The sequence below is a fragment of the Papaver somniferum genome, chromosome 10, assembly GCF_003573695.1.
Source record: "Papaver somniferum cultivar HN1 chromosome 10, ASM357369v1, whole genome shotgun sequence".
NCBI lineage: Eukaryota > Viridiplantae > Streptophyta > Magnoliopsida > Ranunculales > Papaveraceae > Papaver > Papaver somniferum.
This window is the reverse complement of record NC_039367.1, coordinates 87,483,575-87,490,583: the sequence shown is the minus strand read 5'-3', so window position 1 is coordinate 87,490,583 and position 7,009 is coordinate 87,483,575. Positions and strand designations below refer to the sequence as shown.

The window sequence follows — 7,009 nt, the reverse complement described above, 5'->3', positions numbered from 1 at the left end:
ATTAGTCCTACTTCTAGGTCTTGAGATATTAGTAGTCTCAATACCCTTGTTGATAATGCTTATGTTGAGAAGATTATCACTATTCCCTTAAACGAATTTTCCACTCCTGATAGGAGCGCTTGGGATCTTTCAAAGAATGGGAAATTTTCTTCTAAATCTGCCTACTTGGGAATCAGAGGATTTATGTCCTCCTTGTGTAAAAATCTTTGGAAGCACATTTGGAAACTTAGATTTCCTCATAAAATTCAGATTTTTGTTTGGAAAGCCGCTAAGAACGCTATTCCAACTAGGACCGTTCTTAATCCTATAATGCATATGCATGTTGTTGATTGTACTAGATGTTGTCACCCTAATGAATCTGTTATGCATGCTTTGGTTTTATGTCCCTTTGCTAGTAATGTTCGGTTTCTCTCCTCTATGAGTTTTAATACCCATGCTTTTAGTAACAAGATTTTTATTGACTGGTGATGTTCTGGTTAATTGATCCGAGTTCAAAGTTACCCGATGATTCTCAATGTTACTATCCTATGGTCCCTATGGAGTAGCAGAAACAACTTAATCTTTCAAAACATTAAGGAATCCAACTTAGTTGTTCTGAATAGAACCAAGGCCATGCTACTGACTAGAAAACCAATAATCAACATTAGCACCAATGTTCGTATTGGTTGGTTGGGTAAATGGATGCCTCCTCCTCTTGGTTGGATTAAATGCAACACTGGTGGCGGTTTTGATGAATCTTCTTTGAACAATGGAACAGGCTATGTGATGAGCGACTTTACAAGGAAAACTTCTTTTTGTGTTGCTGTGGTTTTTGAAGTCCAGTCTGCTATCGAAACATAAGCTAGAGCTATTTGGGCGGTGTTAAAGAAAGCATTAGAGCATAAACTCACTCACATCATTGTTGAAAGTGATGCTCAATACCTCAACAATCTTTTACAGTTCGATGGTGATACTAGGATGGATGCTATTTTTAAGGACATTCAGTTATTTTCTTTATAGTTAGAAGCTTGTATTTTTTTTCATTTCAACCTAGGTTATGTAGTTCGATTGCACATGAGCTAGCTCAATGGGCAAAAAAAAAACATAAGTCCAACATGTTCTGGTCTATGCCTCCAATTTGTCTCTTGCCAGTTGTTGCCAGTTGTTAGGCTTCCGACCAATTTCTTACCAGAAATATTTGAGGAAAGAAAATCGCAATGGACAGAATGTATAGAAAATAAAATAAAAAGAAGTTATTGGTTGGACAGAAGCTTCTAAGAAGATCCTATAAAATTCAAGAACCTACCGAGAGATGAACAAAGTTAGAAACCAAAAACATCAAGCAAACACTAGCTACATCTTGGTTAACTGCGAACAACCGGCCGAGCAACCTGTAATTTTTGGTGGAGCTGTACACCCTATCCAATACTTGCCACCAACAGCACCACCTGATTCAGGCATCGCCTACGTAACACCCAATTTGACTAACCTGTCCTTGTTAGTAGGAACTCAATATGCCAACAATTGGCGGTGTGACTGATATAAAAATCTCACAAAAGTCCGGAGAAATGCCTGAAATAGGTCATTACTATTTACAACTGGTTCAAGTTACGACTATTAATATCCCGAGGTTATTAATATGTAGAGTATGAAAATTTTACAATTTTTTTATTTTAGTTCATCTAAGATTTAGTACAATCTACTAAATACTGACATGGCCTAGTACAATAAGAACCATAAAGAAATCTGCATTGAAGAATCTTAAAACAGGGGATGATTGGAGAACAACTTACTTGATCACTTAGCTTAGCCTTAGACTGCTCGTGAATTGGTCTCCCAGTGACCGGTTGTGTTTCCTTCTCATGCTATTGTTCTTCTTGATGTGAATCAGTTTGTCATAAACACACCAAGGGAAACCAAGCAAATGTTCCCGACTCTTCTCTTGATGGTAGCATCCAAAGTAATTTGGATGGTATGTCACGTGATACCATGCTGAAGCCTTCGCATAGATATCATCATCTCCCTGAGTGCCTGAGTTAGTCCTCTTTTTATCGAACCACGTCCTTGCTTCCTTTTTTAAAGCTCTAACTGCCAGACTAATTGACTCTGCATCCCTCCTCATATTAAATGATTTGGAAAATTTCATTATACTCCCACCAAGGATCTCAGCCTCCGTTTTGATCCCATAATAATCCATCAGGTTAGCCAACTTGTAATCAAATTCTCCTTTGTGGATGCAAGCATCATCTAAGTAATCCTCGAACCCATCAACTTCCATATCTGTATCATACGATTTCCTTGCCACCTCCAAAGTGAAGGATTTTATATGGCTGGTGTGGGGAGCGATATCTTTGACTTGCCTAAAGAGTTTTCCAATCACTCGCTTTGACTCATAAGTCGGTCTATCAAGCTTTTCCATGAAGTCTGGGTATTCTTTGACGCGTAAATGAGGAGGAATTTCTGCGGGCACACCTGTCTTAGGGAAATCGACAGCAATTGAAAATAGCTTAGCCAGTTCTATGCATTCCTCACTCTCTGCCTTCAGCTGCTCCTTATCAGCAAAGGCGGTGTGGGTATTGGCGATGACTCCTAAGCTGTCATTTATCATGTAATTTGCGAAGTACTCCTCAACTTCCTGTAACAACACATCAACAACCATGCATAAACTAGAATAAGGCATGGATATCTTGTTTTCAAAACTAAACTATACATAATCAAGCAAATACGGGATAACAAAAATGAAAGTTTTCATACAAAAATAGTCATGGTGAATGTCTTTACTTTGTTGTGCCAACTTCTACATACTATAGAGGGAAAAAGAGAAACAAATGTTGTTTGTTTTGTCAGACAAAATACATTTTTACAATTTGAAAACAAGAATGACTAAATCTAAATGTGCAACAAGATTGTTTACGAAAATCACAAAATAAATAACCCATACCTCAATCTGAACATCGTGACCTAATTCGATAGCAGGTGATGCATCATAGTCCATGGGCTCAACTTGACGAGGTGGAATAAGTTCTTGGTCCCAGCAGACAAAGTATATGTCATCATCCAAATCACTCCCAGAACACTCATTTGGATGGGGTCTACGTCAAAATTTCAAATAATATCAGCAAACCTTCAAAGGGAGCTTTAGAAAGATTTCACGAAAATTGTTGCATATGTATAAAATTCAATTCAAAATTTCAAATGCTGCAGACTTGGTTTCATGTATTCATAATTGGAGTGGAAGATAATGATGTCATTTGATAAATAGAGAGCAATTACTGGTTTTCAGGTCTAAGGAATGAAAACCAGCTGACTTAGGATGGTGATGCTATCTAAAAAATGGACCCTAATTAGGTAACAGATCTACTTTGTACCCCATGTTTCAGGAAACAAACTATCAACAAGATTAATTACTGGTACTGTAATGAAAGATACAGTTATCATTCTCGTACTAGTTCTTGGTCAAACAAAATGATAAAAAAAATGCTCTCACCTTTGCCCTTTTTGAGGAAATACAACACAATCTACCATATGGTGCAATGCTGGCACATTGACAGCCTGCAAGACACGCATATCACCAGGGTGCAGGCATGGATTTTTAGCAACAACTACCTTCCCAAGTACAAGAATCGTGTCTGCTGGTCCATTCCCCTTGAGCATAGAGGATGAATCCCCACAAAGCTTATTGCGACCAATGCGAGAAGCCTGGACAAATACCTGTCCATACTCCAAGGTCGCTGTTTCATCTAGACATCCCATCATTGATCTTCCCTTTGGAACAAATATCCTTGTCCTAGTCCGCAACTCTAACAGCTTTGCCGCACGGAATGTTTGAAGCATCATTGAAAGGAATGGCTCTTGATCAGGCTTGTAACCACACAAAAGCATTTCCTTGAGGATATTAGTGGTTTCTGCTGGGGACATGATCTCAAGTGCTTCATACGCCTTTAATGGATCAGTTAAAATTGAATCCAGTTGATCGACTGCTTCTTTTTGCTTCTTTTCAAATGCGTAATCACTGGCGCCTAGAGTAGACAAAAGGCTGATTACTTGATGATTGAGGAAACACGGTTGAAATTTGCTCCACGACAGAACATCTAGTTTGGTTATCTTTGACTTGAACTTGCGCATGCTTGGTCTCAAATATAACTTTTTCACTGATCTTGGATCTACAGCAACAACACCTTTATATCCACCATACCTAATTTGAAAGGCAGATGGCGTACATTTCAAACCACACTTACTCGCCACTTTATGAGCAAATTCAGAAGAAATTTTTCCAATCCCGTCAGAAAATGTGTATACAGTTCCATTACTTTCAATCTCGACATCATTAATCTTTTCCATTTCATCCCTAGAAACATTTGATGTTTCTGTCGAGGAACCAAAAGATTGTCCTAGTCTTGCTGCATATTTCGCCACATTTTAAATCTCCCGAAAATCACCCATCCAGTCCCTGATACTAGCTGCTGAGCGAACCTTTTGAAGCAAACATCCAAGCAGAATTATCACGTAGCTGACTTGCCGAGAAGGCAAGAAATTCGAACTTCTTATCACCAATAACTACCCCATTATGCAAAGTAGAGAGTATTCTTTCATAAAGCAAAGTTTGCTTTTTCTCATCATTCACTGTTGCACGTGTAGATAAATCAGTTGAACGGATTTTTTCTGAGTCTTCATCAACAAAAGAAATACAGATAAAATTATCGATGTGTTCACGATAATAGCGTAAAACTCTATTGGAAACATTAATCTCTGGACCCAGAAAGTATACTTTCAAGGGTGTTACTAGCACCCTGCGAACATATACCAGCCCGTCAGACAAGGAAATCGAAGTTGATCTAGGAGGGTCTGCTGATAAGTACTCCAAGTACTGCTCAGAAAGCCACTTAACAGGTTCATAACAACAATCTTTCAAGTAAAACAGTTTCTCCAGGGCACATATTATATGGTTGACAGAGTGAGACTGAGGGTCAACCATACGGAAAAAGTTTGCGTCAAGCGTTGGCCCAGAAAGGTAGCCACTCTGAACCAAGGAGTTGACCTTAAAAAGAATATCATATGGCAGCTTATGTCCATCAGGAGGAGCAACAACAGGAACTAGATCCAAGCTTCGAGAAACTGTAGAACCGCGCTGCATTCTGAACCAACCCTCGTCTTCTGTATAATAATGGAAATTTTCACGGAAGTTTGGAAGCTTACAGCCATATGGAATTTCCAAACACATTGCGGAGGACTGCCCAATAGAAAAAGGTTCAGTGAAATCAGTAGTTCTTACCCACTGATCATCCAATGTATGCTTAAAATATTGTAAATCCCTGCATGGATTTCCTACCGAGAGTGGTTCCCCATAAATTCTAGGAGCACCTTCCATCTGCAAACATTAACTTTTATTAAATAAGTGGTACAGTGACGACAGTTACTGTTTTAAAAGGCAATATTTATTGGAAAAAGAGAGTCTCGATTATCATCTGTGACATTGTACGAAGTAAAACCATTGGTTGCATCTCATTTAGGGAAGATAACTACTGTAACCAGACATGGCTCATCCGGATGACATTCAATTCCACTAAAGGAAGCAACCTGAGTACACTGTTACTGCAACAAAAACCAATTTTTGCATCCCATAAAAACACTTAAAAGCTTCTCTGACTATACATCCTGCCTGATCCTAGAAGCTGAATTTTGCCTCGTGAACTCCGACTGCCTGACCAGATGTCAACTCGGGGAAAAAGAGTTGAATCAAAGTCAGCTACTGCAAATTCAGATTGAGGCCAAGCAGAGTCCATTAACTTCCCTAGATAGATGATAATAGGATCTCAATAGAGAGGGTAACCACTTCACAGACCCATGTCGAACCTACAGAAAGAGCGCAAGAACTGGCTATCAGTGAGATGAAAGCCATCCACTGCCTTGACATGTAAACTGAGTTCAGTTCCCCATCCACTCTCCACTACTCGTGATGAACGAAAATACACTGAAATATATAAGTTTTGACTACTGTAGTTGCAAGAACTTGTGAAACTTGCATGCTTATCTTTATAAGAGAAAATGTTTCGTTGAAAAGATCATGCTAACATAAATATATGCTGGATGAATGTAAGGAGGACGGCGATAACAAGCATTAAGGAAGAATGATCTTATTTAAAGATATCAAACCTGAATTATGAGAAATTGTGAGTTTAAGTTCTTCGGTCGGCGCAACTGGATTCCCCAAATGCTCTCGTAAGAAAGTTCAGGCTTATAATTGACGGGCTTTATCTTCAGCGGCTCTTTATAAGACAAGAGAAAGCACAATTTACGGAATCCGAACCCAAAATCCACCGAAACATCCTTAGTCTTGCAAAGAGTATAAAAACAATCATTTGAAACCTGGCATCCAAAATGCAGAGTTGGAACCTTGAGATGGAACATTGAGACCCTAGGCTTGGGTATGATATCTCGATCCCTGTGAAAAACTTTGAGATAAGATGTTCCAAAGTATAGGCGTTCGGGTCGATTAATCAACAAAGACATATAATCAGCATTCTTGGTGCTTTCGAACTGTATATCTGCATATGCTCTTGGATTTGGCCTCTTATTTTTTGGTATCGTACCTTCTATAGCATGCACAGTTCCCTCGTCGGTGTAATCCTCTAGGAAGTCCTTGATGAGTTCTGCTGTCACATAAGAAGGAAATCCATAAATATGAATTGTCCTTCCCATATGGTTCCACTGTAGTATCTCCTGTTGCATAACAACATAAAGCAAATTATCACGATGAAGATATATTTCCACTTCTCATACAATGTACCATGTTTGTAATATGCTTAAACAAAATCTGATAGAGAATTTCAAAGAAGAGCATAATTTCGGACCCTTTCCAACAGCAGCAAAGTACATTGACCTTGATCAATCTATTTATCCGCCAACAATGTTATTTCAGTTGAAAATTTGAAACTCCTAGTACAAGAACCTGCTTTTCCATGATTGTCTAGTAAATACATGATTGTCTTTAAGTTGATAACTCTTGACAATTGACAATAGATATTGGACA

The 7,009-nt window shown here is 38.6% G+C and overlaps 1 pseudogene; it reads right to left on the bottom strand.

Annotated features, from left to right (window-relative positions):
• Positions 1-1,780: 1,780 nt before the first annotated feature.
• On the bottom strand, positions 1,781-6,678 carry LOC113315881 (annotated as a pseudogene).
• Between the last annotated feature and the right edge of the window lie 331 nt (positions 6,679-7,009).